At 33.2% G+C, this 22,407-nt stretch overlaps 1 protein-coding gene across 1 annotated transcript in view; it reads right to left on the minus strand.

Moving 5' to 3' along the window:
* LOC111059935 (alpha-N-acetylgalactosaminidase) overlaps window positions 1-19,617 on the minus strand; it is a 90,023-nt gene extending 70,406 nt beyond the window's left edge. The window contains exons 1-2 of the mRNA XM_039439252.1: window positions 19,165-19,617; window positions 10,961-11,016 (exon numbers count right to left, since the gene is read on the minus strand). The gene's annotated coding sequence lies outside the window, so the exon portion shown is untranslated. The remainder of the gene's footprint in view (window positions 1-10,960; window positions 11,017-19,164) is intronic.
* Between the last annotated feature and the right edge of the window lie 2,790 nt (window positions 19,618-22,407).

Consider the following 22,407-nt stretch of genomic DNA (forward strand, 5'->3'; position numbering starts at 1 on the left):
CTCCAAATCCAAGGAGCTGTCTGATTGGTCAATGGGTTGAGTAGTCGCCATTTTACCTCCATAGCTCACTACCAATAGGAAGCAATAAGCTTGTGAATGACGCATACATGTCATTGTCCAATGAGACTGCACGTTGAATTTGGGGCATAACTTAGATTAGCAAAGCTAGTCCAATATTCTTTTATCTCTAGAGTTACTTATGCCTTTCTCTGTTAGAACTATTTTAACTGGAATATTCGAAGCATACCAGTATATTCTTTAAAAAAAACTATAATCTGGAATATTCGAAGTCAACAAACCAGCATATTCTTTCAAAAAATACTATAATCATGAATCTGCATCTTGATTTATGGTGTTCAAGCAATTTATAAGCAATACAGATTTATAAAATATTTTCAGAAGATTACCAGAACCAGGAACCTTACTAGAGTCGGGACCGAATAAAATTTGCATGCACCAATAGTAAAACGGCAGTTAATAGGCGGCAACTGTAGGCCAATTCAAAAATATTTCTATATATTATATAAATGTACTAGATTTTGTGTTAAAATTTGTATAGTCTATGTTATCGATGGCTCGAATGCAAAGAAATTATTAATCATACAATCTAAGCAATATTTTGGCATTTTTTGTAAGATCTATTTGAACCTAATGGCGGAGGACTAAGATATTTAAATTTTATGCTAATTTGAAAGTCGGAAATAGGATCTGTAAAACTTGAGAAAGGAGAACCAGCACTCGCCAGCCAAATGCCACCAGGAGAGGACCCCAAATATTTTAGAGCGTAGTACCTTGATAATGATTTTGTAAAAGTTAAAGTTAAAGTAAATTATTAAATTTCTTAAAAGACTTCGTGATGCTATTGTGAAGCAGAAGTCATTTTCATTTTTAAATAAATTTATAACCCTTGGAAGAGACGATTCCGGCTACCATATTCCCGGACCACATGGAGTTGGATCGACATCGGCGGATTACAAGAAGATTTTCGACACGTGAGTGATTAAATTTGAATTAGTGATGGGCGCCCTAGTGCTTCGAATTAATCTAATAATCAAAGCTAGCTCGCCGAAAGGGTTTTTATTATGAATTAAGAAATTAATAAGAGTAATACTTGCGCAAGTAAAATTATATTAAAGGTATTTATAAAAGAAAAAAGATAGATCAATATTTCAGAAATTTCTATTAATCAAAGAAGTACAAAATCTAGGCTATTAAAACATATGCATATGATATTTAATTTTTGGCAATACAATTTGCGATAGTTTATTATAGCTCTAATTCACTAGATGAATGGCTCTACCTATTCCGTCAGGTGCCGAATCTTGCACCCTGAGATAAAAATATATATTCGATACAAAAAAATCTACTAAGTACTAGAGATTTTAATATATATATATTTGGATTATTAGTGGCTAATTTATCAAGCTGATCTTAAAGCACACATTTTAATTGAATTGTCCAAGTCGACAAGTATTAGCAAGCGCATATCGCAGCTACATGCAACAGAATGCATATGATTTTAAGATAAAGGCACATGGTAATGATTCGTGCCATAAATCTAGAATATAAAGTTTAGCCTGTGATATTTTATTGATTTCAATTATTGTTCTATTTTATATTATATTTTTTATCGCTCTATATATATTTTTTGCCTCGATTTATTTTTTGCATTATTTGTGTAATATATGTATGAAACGTTTATGGTGTGCAATTTATTTTTTATTCCTCAACACTATAGTATAAGTATCATATTATATATATTTATTATTTATTGAATTACAAGAGTTATAGGAGAAGCCATACCTAGGCCTAGAAAGATTTAAGACTGAATACTATTAGAAAACCACGACCTAATTATATAATTATATCAAATCTCATGCTTTACCGACTGATGCCAAGCAGGAGGCTAATCGTTATTTAAATATAAAGAATAACGTGACATAAAGACATGGCGCCCAACGTGGGGCTGATGATGAGAGCCAAGCTCATTGAATAATTATTTGAAATTAAGTCAATAACCATATTGAAAATTATAGATAACTTATACGAGTTTTGAGGAAAACTGGCGAAGGGAAATTTGTATTACTTTTTGGGGAATCAATAGCTTTAAATAAAGAGAAATTATATGTTTTAAAGAAAATTTTATATTATTAGTACTGTAAAAAAAATACATGTTTATAGAGAGAGATTATATTTTATAAGCCTAAACTGCTATTACTTTCTAGTCAAAAATATATTATGTGTTTAAGCCGGTTGGAAAATAAGTCACAGCCTGTAAACTAGCCAAGAATAAATTAAAACAAAACATTGGGGGCGCTAGAGCATTATAAAAAACTTAAGTATAAATACCTTGTTGTATGAGTATCCAAACACTTTACACATCACTGTTTCACTGTAAGTCCCGGTTTGTGTCTCTTTTTTTTAAGCATTTTCGCTTATCATTTTTATCACTTTTTAATTAGCATTTATCATATTTGATATAATGAATCACACTCCCGCAAACTCTGAAGTTTCATATATGTACGGCGGTTGCACAGATCCCACTTTGTCGACTCCAAGCACATCAAACCCCACCACGGTAGATGCCAATACGCCACGAGAAAGGGAACCAGGAAGCGTCGGGTCGATAGTCTTCGATCCACCAGGTCTGCAACCTCTATCATCCACTCGAATCGACGCCGCTGACACACCATTGAATCAACGGATAGTAGAGATCAACTTTGAAGGGGGCGAGGAGCAGCCTGCAGAACCCGCATCGCCGGAGGCCGAGTCACACCTGAGCAAACAAAGTATATTTTCAATCACAGAGTTAGATCCGCTTCAAAAGGTAATAATGGAACAAACTAGCAGTACTTTCAATATTATGTTACAAAAAACAATGGATAATATGATGCAGGAGATTAAAAAAGAGATTGCTACAGTAAAGGAGGAAAATAAACAAACAGTGGAACAGGGCATGAAAGAGACCGCAGGCGCTATAAAATCAGTAGAACAACGGTTGGATAATATTGAAACTAAAGTAGAGAATCATAGGGAAGAATTAAAAGCAATGATAACCCTACAAAAAGAAAGTCAGGATAAAGTTACGGCAGGATTATCGGAAAGGTTGGATACGGTTACATGTGAACTCAATGAAAGGATAGATAACCTAACCATACAAATCACTACACCCATTCAGGATATAACAAATAACATTAAGGCCGATTGCCACCAAGAAATCCACAAACAAATTACCGTTGCCAATCAAACATTAACAACTACAGTTGACAAAAATATAACAGTATTAAAGAAATACAAAATAAACAGATTAATATGTCCACAAAAATGAACCAACTGCAAGGTAGCATCAATCAAAATACAGAAACCTGTAAAGCTTTAAACGGAACTCTACTAATTCAAAAATCCACTCTGACTCAATTAAATCAAGAAATAAACGCAAATAAAATTACACATAATAGTCAATGGCAGATAACACAGGAAAAAATAACAGCATTAGAAAATCATATTCAACAACGACCTCAAGGGATTCAAACAGACAACCTCAACGTACATAGTATATTACAAGGACTAGGAAAATTTGATAATACTGATCGCCATTTGCAACCTCAACCATTCATTGATCAGATAAAATTAGTACAAACTCTTGCACCTACCTCTTGGAATTTTTGCGTCTTCGTTTGACTAATTTATTGATTGGCGAACCCCTGATGTTCTTTCGGAGTAGAGCCCATGAATTTACATCATTGGATGAGTTTGTAGCTGTCTTCCTGGAACAGTATTGGAGCAGAAGTAAACAGTTGGACGTGCTAGCGGACATATATCATGCGATTTCAACCCTAACTTAGACGGTGCATGTACCACTTTCGTCACTGCCCTACAGTTTAAAAATTCTCAATTGAGCGAGCCCATTAATGAATCGGCATTAGCAAGTATTATTTTAAAGAAGCTACCGTATCAAGTTAGAATGGCACTCGCCACACAACCCATTACTGATTGCAAGCAGCTGATAAATCATTTATATGGCATACAGTCTGTGATGGCAATATCAAACCACCGTTCAGACCAGAGATACGCACCAAATCAACATAACTCAAAATTTAATCAGTATAACAGCCAAAATTATGAACCGGTATCATATGATCGCTACCGATCTGCTCCTCAATTTGAACGCCGCTATGAGCACAGGCAAAATGGTAACTGGAATAATGAAAAATTTCAAAATCGCACAACCAACCACTATGCCCAGCAGAGCAATCGTAAGAATCACTATGATGGCCGTGATCGATTAAACTCACATAATAATCACACACAAAACAATTACAACAGAAATTATAAACCGCCACCTCAACAAGTAAGTACAAATTATACATTAGCACATGCAATAGGATTGAATCAACAAAAAACCCGGAACCCAGCACCCAACGACCCGCCACCAGATATACAGAAAACTACAGCTAATAAACCAGGATTATATGATACCCCCAATATCCAACCACAAAAAACCGCCGCCAAACATGCAATTAAAACATCCTGCAAACATCAATCCCTACTAAGCATCCTCTTCACTACCGACGATCCATCACCGCAGGAAGAGCAGCCCGCATATCCAGAGACCGCCACCATACTACCTGGTTTGACCGCCACCATGCACCCGCGCACAGAATCCATGCACCCGCACCAATGGACACCACCGAAGGAGACAAAGGACCCCAAAATTTTTGACCAAGAGGCTGACACCAGGGAGGACGGACTACCGGACAAGAGGAGCGACCACCGCAAGGCCCGGAGGCGGAAGCGCCCGAGGACACCGGACGGCCGACATCAGGACAGAGAGGACGGCATTCAGGAGAACATGCATCGCAAGGCCCGGAGGCGGAAGAAGCGACGAAGGAGGAACCACGCGCGCGCATACCGGCCGCATGCACGCTTCAAGAGGCAAAGAAGAACACCGGACCAGCACCGAGGAAGACAGGAAGCCGACAACCTGCATCCGCGGCACATACGCTTCAAGAGAGCCAATCAGCGATGTGACCGGAATAATGGGCTAAGGAAATGTGATAAAAACGGATCGAATGAATGGAACAAAACCGGAGCTGCTTACGAAACTACCATGGATTCATGTTGGATTAAAAATGGAACTAAAAGGACTACTACAGATTCATGCATGGGCAACAACGAAATGGACTACTTATGGAGATATATGAAGGATAAACGGTGGCTAATAAGATTGGAAGAATTAAAAAATAATATTAAGAAAGTGAAAGTACCTGGATATGATATGATGAGAGATTATGCTATTAAAAAGATGATAAATGTTTGGATATGGTGTTTAATGTTTGTAATAATGGCTGTGATATTAATAAAAGACTGTGTTGTGGATAGAATGGAAAATATTGTATTATTATTGATAAATGAATCTATGATTGATAATTGGAAATTTAATATTATAAAAATGTTTATTGTTATAAGCCTATTGAGTTATAATGAGCCGAGATCAAGAATATTAAATGAACATAAGAGGAAAGATGAATTAAAATTACATGATGATTGGAATAAGAATGGATTGAAAGGAACTACCATTAATGAATCAAGGAATTATTTAAAAAGGTATACAAGATACAAGGGCTTTAAATTTATGATGAAAAAATTATCAATTAGGACAGCCTCAACAATCAACAGTAGATAACCAACCGGCCTATAGTATAGCTACAAGCAGAAAGTCAAAAGATATGGGAAGACCACAACAATTCTACATGAAATATCATCGAATTTGAAATAAATATGATAAGAAATCAAGGAAAACATTATTATCAAACCGATTACTAACCTTCCTTAATAATTTTAATCTTGGCATAGGACGCGTGGCAACAATCCAATGTTTTAATTCCTTCCAGCCGTTAGAAGCCTGCAATAAGAAAAAGAATAATTTTTAAATGTGTAATTAAATTAGCTACATCCACTAAAAAAGGACACAAGCGGGGATAGTATATTTAAAATTTGTAAATTACCTTTAAAGAGAAAAAAAGGCAGCAGTTAGGTTAATTATGAAATTCGACAGCAAATTCTGTAGAATCAGTGACCAGCTGGGCAAGGCCACCTGAATCAAATATGTAATGCCTGCAAACATAGAATTATGAAAAAGTATAGTTACCCCAAAATTGTTATTTATCATTGTTATTTATTATTGTTATTTATCATATTATTAATGTCGGTATTTATTTATATGTTTTATATTTATTACTTTTAATTATGCCACGTTGTTACCTGAAAAGACCTAAAGTGAATACAAGCTACCAAAAAACCAAAGAGCCATTAGCAAAGGAAAAATATTGTACCTGATGTATAGAAAATTATTTGTATTAAGACCTAAGAAATACTATAAGATATAAGCCCAGAAGTTTGTGAATCGAAATTATTGTCTAAAAGGAATCATTTATGAGAATATGAAATGTGTGTAGTTAGGTTGGCGGCCCTGCAAGCGGCGAATTTAAAAATATTATGTTTTAAGTGTTATCAGGAGGAGTGTGTTTAGAAGTTTATATTTATGATATTTTATGTGTGTTGAGGAGAGAATTTGTTATTGTATTTGATAAAGGTATAAAGGAGATGCAGCAAATATGTCTGCGAACTGTGATAGAAGTATGAGAGTATAATTTATAAATAAAGTATAGTGTATATCGATGTATGAAGGGTGGGTTTTCATTAAAAACATTGTGATTCTCAAATATTTTGAATTCAAACCAGGGGCGCGTGTAAAGTATTAAATTGGGTAGATAAAATTCCTAACAGAAACAGTAATAGGTCTGAAAATAAAGTAACTGGCTAATATCGCCAATAGATAATAACTAAGATTAGATAGCATCAGCTTGTTCTGGCTAAATGGTACAAAAACCTAAAAAGGATTTGAAGGAATTTATTGCTCATAAATAGATTATTATATAAAATATTTGAAGATTGAGGTTATGTACATGTATTCATGGATCGGTGACCTAGAGATCGATCAAACCGAGAAACGTAGAATCTGACCAAAACCCCTTGGCAGAGCTTATTGCAATCAGATGGTGTGCAATGTGAAAAAACATCTGATCACGTGGCTAATTATTAGGTAGCATGGAATTAATATAATGTATAGAATATTAGCTAGCATGTAAAGAGCATAAATAAAAAACCAAATAAAATAATTAATGTATTCAGGAAATAAGAGGTACCAGGCGCATGAATACCGAATAAAATTTGCATGCACCAATAGTAAAACGGCAGTTAATAGGCGGCAACTGTAGGCCAATTCAAAAATATTTCTATATATTTATATAAATGTACTAGATTTTGTGTTAAAACTTTGTATAGTCTATGTTATCGATGGCTCGAATGCAAAGAAATTATTAATCATACAATCTAAGCAATATTTTGGCATTTTTTGTAAGATCTATTTGAACCTAATGGCGGAGGACTAAGATATTTAAATTTTATGCTAATTTGAAAGTCGGAAATAGGATCTGTAAAACTTGAGAAAGGAGAACCAGCACTCGCCAGCCAAATGCCACCAGGAGAGGACCCCAAATATTTTAGAGCGTAGTACCTTGATAATGATTTTGTAAAAGTTAAAGTTAAAGTAAATTATTAAATTTCTTAAAAGACTTCGTGATGCTATTGTGAAGCAGAAGTCACTTTCATTTTTTAAATAAATTTATAACCCCTTGGAGGAGACGATTCCGGCTACCATATTCCCGGACCACATGGAGTTGGATCGACATCGGCGGCTTACAAGAAGATTTTCGACACGTGAGTGATAAATTTGAATTAGTGATGGGCGCCCTAGTGCTTCGAATTAATCTAATAATCAAAGCTAGCTCGCCGAAAGGGTTTTTATTATAAATTAAGAAATTAATAAGAGTAATACTTGCGCAAGTAAAATTAGTATTAAAGGTATTTTATTAAAAGAAAAAAGATAGATCAATATTTCAGAAATTTCTATTAAATCAAAGAAGTACAAAATCTAGGCTATTAAAACATATGCATATGATATTTAATTTTTGCAATACAATTTGCGATAGTTTATTATAGCTCTAATTCACTAGATGAATGGCTCTACCTATTCCGTCAGGTGCCGAATCTTGCACCCTGAGATAAAAATATATATATTCGATACAAAAAAATCTACTAAGTACTAGAGATTTTAATATATATATATTTGGATTATTAGTGGCTAATTTATCAAGCTGATCTTAAAGCACACATTTTTAATTGAATTGTCCAAGTCGACAAGTATTAGCAAGCGCATATCGCAGCTACATGCAACAGAATGCATATGATTTTAAGATAAAGGCACATGGTAATGATTCGTGCCATAAATCTAGAATATAAAGTTTAGCCTGTGATATTTTTATTGATTTCAATTATTGTTCTATTTTTATATTATATTTTTTATCGCTCTATATATATTTTTTGCCTCGATTTATTTTTTGCATTATTTGTGTAATATATGTATGAAACGTTTATGGTGTGCAATTTATTTTTTATTCCTCAACACTATAGTATAAGTATCATATTTATATATATTTATTATTTATTGAATTACAAGAGTTATAGGAGAAGCCATACCTAGGCCTAGAAAGATTTAAGACTGAATACTATTAGAAAACCACGACCTAATTATATAATTATATCAAATCTCATGCTTTACCGACTGATGCCAAGCAGGAGGCTAATCGTTATTTAAATATAAAGAATAACGTGACAATATGTACGCACCTTTAAGCCGTATTCTTGTACCATGTTTCTATTAATTCACTACCATGTGGCCTATTCATTTCCTGTCCATTTACAACAGAGGAATTGAAAAAAAATATTCGATAGAGTTATGGTTCTTTTATGGTTCTAGTTTTCAAGGCTGTTCAATTGAAAGCAGGAGTCTAATGATTGACAGTCTTTTTCCACCACATTATCGTAATGCATCAGTTATTATTTGGCGTTTACTTGGAAGGCAAAGAGAATTATTTCCATTTCCATAAGTACTGAGCCTTGAAGGATTAAGTAAATGATCCAATCAAAAATGAATTTCTCAATAGTTTGTCTAGTGAGGTCAGGAGCGTCATTGAAAAATAATCAGTTGTTTGACCACCGTCTCAGAGAATGTACCTTTCTCACTTCTGATCCACTTCCTGTGTTGAAGCAATATTGTTTCGTCAAATGGGTTTGAAAAGTGAAAAGTAACACAATTGATTCAGCCTTGTTCATTGTTAAGTCTCTTTTATCACTTTTTGTGTAGTGAGAAGTTGATCTCTTTATCAGTTTTATTACAGTATAATTGTTTTGCTTCTGTGGATGATAATATTGAGGACTTTTCCTAAGCAATCAGTAACACCTGAAAGACATTAAGGATGATTTCGATATCTTATAGACTGAGCATTTCAATTCATCACGATTTCTGTGGAATCCTGCTGCACCAGCGAAATCAGCTCAAATGTCAAGATTCAATCCCCATTGGATTTGCTATTTTTGGCAATAAACCTGTTCAATTTTAACCGGAGAACATCTTCTATACTGGTTGCAAAATAAGTGGATTCACTACTGTAATCCAATACCGGTTTTATTTGGTTTGATTATAGGTAAAGAGTTGGGCAAGTGAAAATTGCTGTGAGTCAGGTGGATAATTTAAATGGAGATGGGTTTTGGAACCAGCTTCATACTAGAACTACAGTGCAGATAGAGTACACCTGAATTATTATCCATACTAATTTTCAGTGAACTCTCTACTTCGTAGTAGGATGAGTATAATGTAGTGTAGAGTCCATACTGCAGCTTTTTCCCCAATTTTTCCTCTCTCTCTCTCTCTTAGTGGGAAGTTATTTCTCTCTAGTTATTTCTCTCTCTCTAGTTAGTGGGAAGGATATTTTGAATATTCTTTCCGAAGAATAAACATTGATATGTCCAAAGCTCCGCCAATTTATGTAGATGCATAACAATATTATCTATAGTTATCACAAATTGCTTTTTTCATATCATATACAGTTCAATAATTATTTTCTTAGTCTATATTATGTAAATTCATCTATAATTTTGCTGTATCGTAAGCTATTGTATATAAGTGTATAAGCCAGTATATATTGTTGTAATCTACATGAATAAAGTACTCAATCAATCAATCAATCTCCTTCTTATTATAATCTCTCCTTTCCTCGATCACCTCATTTTCGTTTCTCTAATTCTTATTCTATCATATCTTACTTTCTATCCCCTTCTTCTACTCATTCCTCGGTTTATTCAATCAATTATTCAATTCAATTCATAATTTATCTATATTGCACATCAATACATAAAATTATGACAAAAACTAATTGTTTACATAATTTACCTTATGTATAATTACGGAAATAACTTCATTTGATGAATAAAATAAAGTAACCATCAAATAAAAAATAATAGAAACTTGATAATAGAAACTAAACTATAACAATAATTATTCAATAGTATTAGTTGAAACTTGATCGAACAAAGGTGGAATATATAGCATACTCGTTTCAAATTGTGTTTTCCTAATTATATTTGATAACTATCTATTTCAGCATGTATCAGTGGTACTGTATTTTCATTGAACAATTTTCAAAAGAATAATTCAAAACTCTTTAAATAGTTTAAAAAGCTTATGATTGAATGATTGAGTTTTATGGTGTAAAACAAGACTTGGTAAATGATTATTGTTAAAATAGCCTCATTCAGACTGGCTTATTACCTATATAGATTCGGGAGAGAGACCGTTTTGGATTCAATTTATTAGTTTCAAAAAAATAGTTTGAATAATTATATTTTAATCCCTCTAGCTATTTATGTGTAATTATGTTATTGTTTCTCTCCCAATCAGAGTTTTGATTTTTTGAATGTGTAACTTGAATGAGATGAATATCTAATTGATAATCCATTAATTGAACTTGAAGATACATGTATATTATTTTATATTTACCTAATAGTCTCCCAAAGTTTGCGACTACGTGACTTTGTTATTCCTGTTACTGGAACCTGAAAACAAACAAATTTTTTCATGAGTTTACAGTATTTAAACATGGTCACACCCATTCTGTCAATCAATGGGAGAGATAACAAGCAGACTTTCTGAGATTTCAACATAGGTACTGAACTTTGTCTTCTTGTTCTATGCTAAGACACGTTTTCCCTAATCTAAGTTTAGTGTCTTAGAAAAATGTGTAACTCATTAAAGTTGGATAACTCAGTTATCAAGTAGAAAGTAAAAAAGATGAATAAGCTGTAATAAGTAAATAGAAGGTGAAGAAGCGCTAGAATTTTGAAATACATCTTACTGCTTGTTTCAACAATGAACTGATTTCAATGACCTCTCAGCCCGGCCATACGTACATGTTGCTGGCCCTGCCATATTCGAATTTCACCAAACAAACAATGCCAAGATTTTATACCTATTATGAATTCGTTGATTGTTTGTTATCTATGTTGTGTATTTTGAAATACAGATGAAATACGTGCTAATATTTCACTTATGATCAGTCAGATTGAATTAGGTTCAAATATTATGTAGATTCCCACATATCAGTATCAGTGAACATGTTCGGTACAGTGAAAATATCATTTCCATTAGTTTTAATTCAACCATTCATACTCGCTTCGCCGGGCTGAGTGTGTATAGCTTTAGTGTTTACGAGTTTGTGTTTCTTGAATAGTTCCAAATTTTCTTAAATAACACAATATTATTCGTTAAAAGTGGTAATTGAGTGAAATATTTCCATCTAATTCATCAATTTAAGCCATCTAAATTCAAAATTTATAGTTTTAGTGTTTATTTTGAATCAAAATTTTATAAAAATTGTACACGTGAAATTCTAACCTTATCTTGGACTTTGTCACCTATAAATTTGGAAGAAAAATAGCACAAGGACTACCTTATCATTTTATCTTTCAATGTTATTACATTAGTGTCATTTGCATTGTAAATGAATAAAAAAAAAAAAAAAATAATAGTACCATAACTATGGATTTTATTCATTCATTCCATTAGATATCCATTCATTCACTCTATTATTTTGAGCTGAGTGTGAATAGTTCCATGACTATGAATTCATTCATCAGATATTCATTCATTCACTCTATCATTATTATTTTAATAGTTTGAATATCTACACTAGCTAAAACTTAGTATGCTGTTTACAACTTTGGCGGACTTGAGAAATCGTTTCATTCTAGTGTCATGCTAACTTCCCATTATACTGTAGTTATTGCCTTGGTCTGTTGATACTATAATTTCTTGTCACAATAATGGAATACACTGTACACCATAATCTATTGTACACTCAATTATCACTCCATATTTTTGCGAGCTATGATTATCTGACCAACAGCTTGAACTATAGATATGAACATTCTTGAACTATATCATATGCAGTGAAAGTTATACATGACACTAGCAGTACAAGTGTAGTACAAAAATTCACCTTCATTCTGTAGTAGCCTACTGTAGTACAACTTGAAGTTGGAGTGCTATGGTTGGATTCACCTTAAACTGCCAGCATCGCTCTTGAATGAGATCAATGCTTCTTATTCGATCAGTGCTCTATAAGTTTTAATTGAATTTTAGAGAAAGGGAAATATCAGAAAAGTAATAAGTGCAGAATATCAGAGAAGCAAGAGGTACAGAATAGAAAAGAGGAGGTAGAAGAAACTGTATGGAACGGAGTGAGAGATGAAAGAGAAAGATTTGTGAAAATGAAGAACGGAGAATACGGATGAAAAATGAACAAAATGAGAGGGAGAAATAGTTTATGGAAGACAGAGTGAGTAGGCTAGTGAGTTTGACAAAAAAAGAAGAGGAAGGACAGAGAGGTGTATGGAGAAAAATGAAGAATAAGATAAGAAATGAAGAAAATGAAGAATAAGAGAGAAAATGAGTTTTATAGATGGATAGAGATTGATAGTGGAAGAGAGATAGTGTGAGAAAGGTAGAGTAAATGAGAGAGAAAAAGTTACTGATAGAAAATAATTGATTGAATGAACGGGGAAGAAGCCAAAATTGAAGAATAAGAGAAAAAATGAATAATAAGAGAGAAAATGATATTTATAGATGGATAGAGATTGATAGTGGAAGAGGTTGATAGTGAGAGAGAGGAAGAGAAAATGAGAGAGAGAAAAAGATACTGATAGAAAATAATTGATTGAATGGACGGGGAAGAAGCCAAAATCCTATTATATTAAGCGAGCGATTTCTGTATTTATATATCTGGTTATTTTTATGTCTGGTTATTTTTATATATGGTTATTTTTATATCTGGCTATTTTTATATCTGGTTATTGATGTTTAACGGGTCTCGAAAACGGCTCTAACGATTTCCACGAAATTTGGAACATACTAGGTTTATGATATAAAGATTCGATTGCTCTAGGTCTCATCCTTGGGAAAACTTGCTGAACGACATTAAAAGGATATTTCATCCTTGGCTGAAACAGCTGTGGATAGTAAAAAAGTGAGTATGTGAAAAATCAAAATATCGCATCCACGAAATTCATAAGATGACGTATAGCCAGCTGTGAAATATATAACACGATCATTTTAGAGAATTGTGTTCTGTTTATCAATAAATAAAAATAACGAGCGAAGCTCGGTGCCCCGATATCTATCTATGAATGACAGAGTGATAGAGAGAAACATGGAGATTGAAAGAGAGTGTGATAGAGAATTGAGAGAGTGAGAGAAAGTGAGAATGAAAGGAAGAGTGAGTGAGAGAAAATAAATGACGGTAAAATAAGAGAGCTCTATGCGATATCTCGCATGCTGTTACTTGACCGTTGCATTTTTATGCTATTCTACTCAATTATTATAATTTCATTCCACTTCCGGACTCAGTTGTGTCTTGTGCAGAGTATTTTCAATATGGTAACTGATGGGACTTGGAGTTTGGATGTCGTTTCCAATCACTGTCACTTCCTCGACGCAGCCACGGTATGCGGGATTCGCTTCTTTATTATAGGGTTCGAGAGAAATTTATTGAATGAAAGTGGAGTAATGTACATCTCATGCAAAATGGTATCCAACATCTCATGTTTTGTTTTCGCTGTGAGGCTATATTGTCGTGTGTGAGATTATTTCTGCAGTATATATCTGTTTATTATTCAGTATGTGTAAACAATTGTTTTTCAATGAGGCTTGTTTTGGCATAAAACTGTTGTAAGCCTCTATATGTTGTTGTAATTTTTCTATTGATGTAAATAAATAAAAAAGTATGTATGGCAAATACATGACTCATATCAAACACATTTCTCAAAAACATTCATATACACTGTGCAGTTCCAATTTCTTGTTGATATCTGATGAAGACATAAAATAATATTGATTGGTTTGATCCTGTTACAAGGAACGTATAGTGTTTTACTATTCATAAAAACCTATGCTAAAGATGATTCTCACATGAGCCATAGGCTTGTACAAAGAAAATGGCAGGGGCCATAAGAGATGAGTTGATTGGTTAGAGAAACTAAGAGAGAGATTAAAAATTGAATTGAATAATTGCCTGTATTAAGGGGGGAGTTAGGACTCTAGGATCTCTCTGCCACACATTTGAATGTTGGAATGATGTGAGAATTGAAGGAAATTTGTTTAAGATTAAGACTTTGTTAAATACGAACTAGGCCTACCAAGAGCAGATAAATTATTTTGAGCTCGTAATTTCCGTGAGTTGGTGGAACTGGCCTGATTTAGACACCCATCCAACAGGAGTACCAGAATCACATAACTTAACCTATATTAGAGATAATTTATTGTTTTGAACAGTTTAGAAAAGAGAATTTGTTCAGTTTTAATATTAAAATGGTTTATTTCAGTATCAATTATATAAATTATAAAAGATTAGTACAAATTTTGAATACTGGGTTAATTGTCCCAGAGCGCATCAAAATTCTATCTTGGGATTCAGTTTTGAGCTCAAGCATTTGATAAGAGTTTTAGCATGTTTTAAGCATCAGTCTCCCATGTAAGAAGAATGAAATTTTATACATTCTTTGGTTTATAGTGGAGGAATAAAAGTAGTTGATGAAATAAGTGTTGAATAGTCAACTAATGTAATGGTGTAAGTTATTATAAGTTTAAATTAATAAAATATTATTTGGAAATTTGAAGCAAGGTATTCTGTTTATTCGAAAATATTGTTATTCAAATTTAGGATATTTAATTCAGTCTGTCACGAATTGAAATGAGTTGATCACGAAACGATTTAAAATTCATATTCAAAAGATTAATTCATGACTCAAAACCTATAGGCAGGGATATTAATACTAATGTCAGGGTTGGTGGAAAATTGAATCCAGCTAACTATTATGAGTTTGAAAGACTTGGAGTGTGTTTTTTCTAAGAAATATATCTGATACTACTCTGAACGCAATCTTTGCTCATTTGACTTTGACCGTAATAATTGGATTTGTTTCAAGGCTGGAACTCGATAAATTGTATCGAAATTAGTTGTGTACATTCGTAGAACATTCACTATTACCTGCTTTGATATGACCTTGAAATGCTACATTCTCCACATTACTCAACTGTGAGTTAATGCACCTTTAAGAGGGCGTAGTGCAGGATAAAAACTTCAGGCTATTTATTTTTAGAATCGTTAATGGTGAGTGAATTTCAACAAAGAAAATGATATCTTGTAGATTATTAATTGTAATGATTAATATTAATCTTGCACTTTTACAACAGTACTCTGTGCAAGTGTAAGATTGATATTAATCTAAAAGTGCAGGATTAATATTAATTATTCCAATTAATTATCTACAAGATATTAATATCAACAGTTCAAGTAGGATGAAGACAAAAGAAAATGAGTTTGTGCATGAGTGTGAATTTTTCTTTGAATGTAACAGTGGAAAAGCAGGGCTCCTAGGCCTAATATTTTTTTCCTCCCCGACTCTAGTAAGAGTTACACTCCTTAAACATATTTTCAAAATCCATAGCAGGTATGTTATATTTATTACTTGATCCTCATTTCACGATGCAACTTCATATTATTGACATTTCATTTTATAATACATTGTAACACTTTGAGAAAAATCTTTCTAGTGGAGGAAGGAAGAACAAGCTCAGGAGACCGATATGGCAGTGGATAATATGTGAGCCACGCCCCAAATTCAACGAGCAGTCTCATTGGACAATAGCTTGCATGTGACATTCTCAAGCTGCTTGCTCCCTATTGGTTAAGGTAAAATGGTGACTTGGTCCATTGACCAATGAGACATCTTCTTGTGTTTGGAGGCGTGGGCTACAAATTCAACAACTCCTACAACAATTTCATCCTATTACTTTGTATACTGTGTATTCATCTTATCACCGTGTATTCAACGATAATAAAATACAATAAAGGCCGGTTTCCGAGCTCGGGATTTAGCTAAGTTCTTGACTTTAAACAGCTGGAGTCAGAAAATTGGCTTTCCGAAACGGGGCGTAGCACTACCTCCGTAAACAAAGCCGTAGCGCATTCGTGTGACGTCAGCAAAGGTAGGGCTCCTACACCAATAAAAACTCGTTGATTTCAGCTTATCTATATCAGCTAGTGTTTTTATTGGTCTAGGAGCCCTACCTGTGCTGACGTCACACGAATGCACTATGGCTTTGTTCTCGGAGGTAGTGGGCGTAGTCGCAGTTTTTATGATAATCTTTATTTACTTTTTTCTATAATTGGAAACGTTTTCCTTGACGAAACACAACATTCCTAAATAATTAAAAATAGCTGAAACTTTACACTATTTTCTCCTTATTTTATTTTGTGTTCAATTTTCTAGATTTTCGAAATTTAATTTAAACGTGGACTGTGACTACGCCCTGTTTTGGAAAGCCAATTTTCAGACTTTAGCTGTTTAAAATCTAGAACTTAGCTAAATCCGAGCTCGGAAACCGGCCCTGAAAGAGCTAATGCCGGTTGAACAAAAGCCAGTTAAATTTTAACCGTTATTAATTTCATGAGAACCAATAAGAGAAGCTGTCTTTTCAAAAACACTTTCTCTGATAGTGTTTCTCTGATTAGGTTCTCGTGAAGTTGATAACGGTTGAAATTCAACCGGCTTTTGTGCAACCGGGCCTTATTGATTTATTTTCTTCTAAGAACGACTAGAAACTACAAATCCGATTCACAATATTCAAAGCTGGAAGGCGGGGTTGAAAGTTCAGAGAGTTTCTTTGTGCAGATTTATCTTCAGAGATTTTTGCAACTAATAAAAATAAATTTAAGTTGTTTAATAAAGATTAGCATCTTTCATCAACTACTTTCATAGAAATGATTTGAAAAAATATTCTAAGAGAATAAGAGAGTTTTTGAGAGAACAATTTTCTCTTCACAGGTACAGTAGTTTATATTTTTATTATATTGATCAGGAATCCTTCTTCATCACAGTATTATCACTTCTTGATTCATGCTATCCAGCCATTACTCATTTAATAGTTTTAGTTCCCACGCTCTTGAAGGATCGGCTTCGTAAGTTCACAAATATAGCAAATCATAGTTACGCATAAATTAATGATTTATACTGTCAGTCTCAGAAATATCCGGGTATGTTAACCTCAATAAGGATAACTAGGGAGTTGACCTTCAGGTTATGAACAAAGGGGGACGTACTTGGCATAAGTGGAATCAGAAAAATTCAGTTTTATTTCAATTTAATTGCCGGCTCATAAGAGAGTATTTCCTTATGATCCATCTTGATATGGGAACTAGTTAGCAGGTTTACATGCGATATAACAAGATAACACAAAGTCATGTGGAAGGTATTTTTTAAATCTAATGAGATTGATAAAGTATTGAAAATACAGTTTCTGGATAAAATAGTCATATCAATATCATATTATAGCTTCTGAGAAATATTTTAATTTTCAGAGATCATCTTAGATGTTTATTGAAACAATAAACGTTAGATGTTTTGTGTTTAGATTGATTGTTCAATCGTTTGTGTTAGTGTTGATTGTTTAACGTTTTAACAATAAACGTTTAAACATAAACACATTCAGGGTGTGTCATTCAGATGAAGGATGATGACGAAAAGATCGGATCTATAAAGACTAGTCCTCTGATATTCTTTTATTTTAATACTTTCATTATTCTGTTTCTTTGGTCAAGCTTAGGGAGGAGCTTCATAGAAATTCTATGACTCTGAGTAAAAATGTAGGCTACTCTTCTATTTGATTATACATTCGATCATTATTCAAACCCGATGAAAGGGTATTCTTTATTACGGAATAAACTTGTAGAATGATCATTCACAAAAACATTGACGAAACACAAAAACATGCTTTTGCTCTACTCCTATGTGAGTTTCCAAAGGTGGAACTCCAATGTCCAACCTCTGGTTATCTAGCTTTGGAATTTCAAATTTCAGTTTCTTACTGATAAGTATTGATTTGCACTTGTTTGCATTGATATTATTTTGATAGGCATGAACTAATAAGGATTATTTATTTGCATTATAAGGTGAAAATTACCACCATGGTAATATTTATATAAAATTTACACCATAGGTGTTCAGAGCTCTTGATTATCTCCATTAACATTTATAATTCTTTGGTATTATGGATTGCAATACTTTTAATTCCAGTCTGATTCAAGATATGAAATGAAAAAAAATCTCTATTTGGCGGAGTTGGGATTTTTCAAGTCCTCTCTATCACTCAACCTTGAATATGATCTGAAATGGATAAATAGTATTTTGAAAACATAGTGACATGGAAACTTTCAAATCATTATTTTTATCCATTATTGTACAAAACACTATAATCATAGTATAATTATGACTTTCGAGGAAAACTAGGCTGAGTCTGTACTATTTCTCTCTAAAAATTTTGATAAAAGGTTATAAAACAAAACACTTATTGAAATGGGCTGCTTTTAAATTAATAAAACAAAATAAAACTTGTAGCACCCTTTATTTATTAAAAAAATTAAATAGTTCAACTATTTCAAGTTTTTTAATAAATAAAGGGTGCTACAAGTTTTATTTTGTTTTATTAAGGTTATAAAATTATAGTTGATCATTTCATTTTAAACCACCATCCCTTGCATTGTGTTTCTCAAAATTCAGAGGAGAGACTTATACCAATGAAATTTCGAATTTCAACTTTTCAATAAAAACTATAAATTACTAATATGGATTAATTTATTTCATTCTTACCTTGAAACAGTTAGTCCTGAGTGTTGATTATGTATTCCTTTTAGCATACACCTGACACCTTACTGAAACTTGAACTTTGAGGTTGCGGATAAATATTGGAAATTCGGGAAATTTATAGATTATTTTTCCACTGTAAATGTTAATCTGATTCTAATAAATCAGAAAGACCGTGCTGAAATTTTTGTTTAGATCGCAATGCTGCAATCAGTAGAAAAAATTTAACTTTTTTCAAATCTCCAAAAAAGATTATTTTCCGTTTTGGAAAATTATGTTGCTAATAATGTTTTGATACTCTGTTCCATGTTATAAAGTTCGTCGTTAATCCAGCTTCGTTGCAAGCTACGTCCCGGAAAATTTAGATTTTTCTCAAAAATTTTCGCACTGTGAAATCCTGGCCGAATTTATGATCCTGCTCTAGAAACGAAGTTGAATTAACGGAGTCGAACGCTGGACTGAAAGACCGAAAGGCGGTTGGAAGGATACGGCTATCTGCAGGATTGCTCCTTCAAGATCCTGCGATCAGCTGCTTCTTGTAGGAAGGAATGCTCTGTATCATGACAGATACTGTTTTTAAGGATGTTTATTTGAGTCAAGGAGACTGAAAGAAAAGTTAATTGAATTAAGGATTAAGATATTGATAGAAGTAGTTCATAAGCAACACCAATGGAAAGCAAGAAAATTTCTTTTAGATTCTTCAGATGTAAATTCAACACATACAATCCATGAAATTGAGTGAGCGAGATATTGTAGTCTCCCACAACTATGGAAGATTATAATTTTATATAAGCTATATGTATTGATGTTAATGAATGTAGCCCTTTGAATCAGGAAAAACCGATCTCAATAGTAAAAACAAGTTGAAAGAAAAACTTTCAAAAATCAGATAGAGCTTACAGAGAGATAGAAGAAGTGAGAAGATAATTACTGTACTAATAATATTAATTTCATTTTATTAAGATTGTGAAACCTTGATCCTTACTAAGTTTAAGGAGAAGAATAATCAAGTATGAGAAGAGACAAGAATAATTGTATGAGGGAGAAGAGAGGAGAAGAGAGTAGATAAGAAGACTCTGATACAACAACAAACAGTAGATGACAAAATTTAAAAAATACACGTGGAAATATAACTAACTTTATCACTGTCGATTTTATTCATAGTCATCAAAATATGGGAAACATCTCTGATTTTTGAGCTCTTTAAAGGTAGCTCCTCTTGATATCTATAATGAAGGAATGAATAGATGAAATATTTATTCATATTTGAGAATGTTCAGTTTGTTGCTCCATAAATGAGAAGTTACACAATCGAGTTTGCTCTTCGAAGTGTCCAAAAATCTTGAATGTTTGAATGCGAATTGGAGAATGAAAATGTTTGTTTAATACTCAAGTTTTCTGTAGCTTTTATGAAGAATCTATAGGGAATTTAATGTGAAATGCACACAGACCAGGGTACTTATGAATACGTGTAACATAATATTTCGTAAGAATCCAGCTCGAGAACACTTCTCCAATATTAGTCGATCTTGTTAGCATCACTCTGCGTAACGTTGAAAAATTACATAATTTCTGCTTAAAGTGTTGTCATGAAATCATCTGAACATCATTGATAGAAAATATTGCAGGAAACATAAAGGTGCGTACAGATTTACGCGCCGCGAACATGAGCAATAATTCACTTTTAATCAGCTGATGCCAAGCTTTTTATATCTGTATCTTACCGTTTCTGTAAAAATACAGATATAGTCAGCTGATTAAAAGTGAATTGCACATGTTCGCGGCGCGTATATCTGTACGCACCTTAATATACCTGCCACTTCAGGTGGTTTCCGAACCAGAGTAAATAACAGATAGAACAATTTTAGTTCATATTGTAAGTTTGTAATAGACGTTGGTTTACTCGAACGATAATAGATAATAGACGAAGTTGATTTAACTTGTTATTCCAACACAAAACAAATTAGAATGTAAATTCTCTCGAATATCATCAACACACATTTTTGGTGTAGGCTCCACAAAGTTAGCTCCACATAGGAGTGAGAATCTATGGAAGTTACTTGCAGAACTATGATTTTGAAGATTATCCTTTCTATAAATAGTAGATTCATTGACATAATCTGTTGCGTTTTCCATTAAATAAACCAATTAACTCACAGCCATGAATTTAACCTGTCAACAAGTTGCTACGTATGCTAATGCATTCCTATTAGAAAGATATAGACTACTTTCTCCCAGACAGTCAGTGCTGATCAGTTCGAATCCTATAAAAAAGACGAATGAGATTATATTACAGTTCTTTATTGAGAGAGACAGAGAGAGAGAGAGAGAGAGAGAGAGAGAGAGAGAAAGAGAGAGTGAATAGAATAGAATGACTGCTTTTATTTTTGACCTAGGAGTGATTGATTGATTGAGTACTTTATTTATGTAGATTACAATGTATATTGGCTTATACACTTATATAAAATAGCTTACAATACAGCAAAATTATAGATGAATTTACATAATATAGACTAAGAAAGTAATTATTGAACTGTATATGATACGAAAAAAGCAATTTGTAATAACTAAAGATAATATTGTTATGCATGTACATAAATTGGCGGAGCTTTGGACATATCAACGTCCATTCTTCGGAAAGAATATTCAAAATATCCTTCCCACTAACTCTCTACCAAATACTGTCAGCATTGGATGAATGGAGATCAATGATGTTACTTATTGGAAATACTGCAAATTTAGTAGCCGTCTACTATAGTGAGATTCACTTTATACTGTCAGCATTGGTTGAATGGGAGCATCAATGCTACTTTTATGAGGATTGCTGAAAAGTGGATTGACTGAAAGTCAATTTCACTGTAGGAGTTGTGCTGTAAAGTTTGAGAGACTAGACTTTCAACATCGGATAAATGGGTAGGATCGGTGTTACCTGTATGAAATTCTGTCAGTTTGGAGTGCATCTTACTAGAAGTGTGTGTGAATAATGTAAGAGAGAGAGAGAGAGAGAGAGAGAGAGAGAGAGAGAGAGAGAGAGAGCGAAAGAGAGACTTGCATTGATTGTGGTAGGATCAGTACAGGTTTTGGGACGGTTTTTACATCTTAGTCAACTGACATGAAGTTGTGTAGGATGTTGGCGAAGTGTATTATTTAAGTACAAGTACGTTGGTACAAGAGAACTTTGGTAGATAGAGAACGAGAAGAAGGAAAAAATTGCAGAAGGATGAGGAAAAAAAGGAGATTATTGTTGAG

The sequence above is a fragment of the Nilaparvata lugens genome, chromosome 12 (genome assembly GCF_014356525.2).
Source record: "Nilaparvata lugens isolate BPH chromosome 12, ASM1435652v1, whole genome shotgun sequence".
In the NCBI taxonomy this organism is placed as follows: Eukaryota; Metazoa; Arthropoda; class Insecta; order Hemiptera; family Delphacidae; genus Nilaparvata; species Nilaparvata lugens.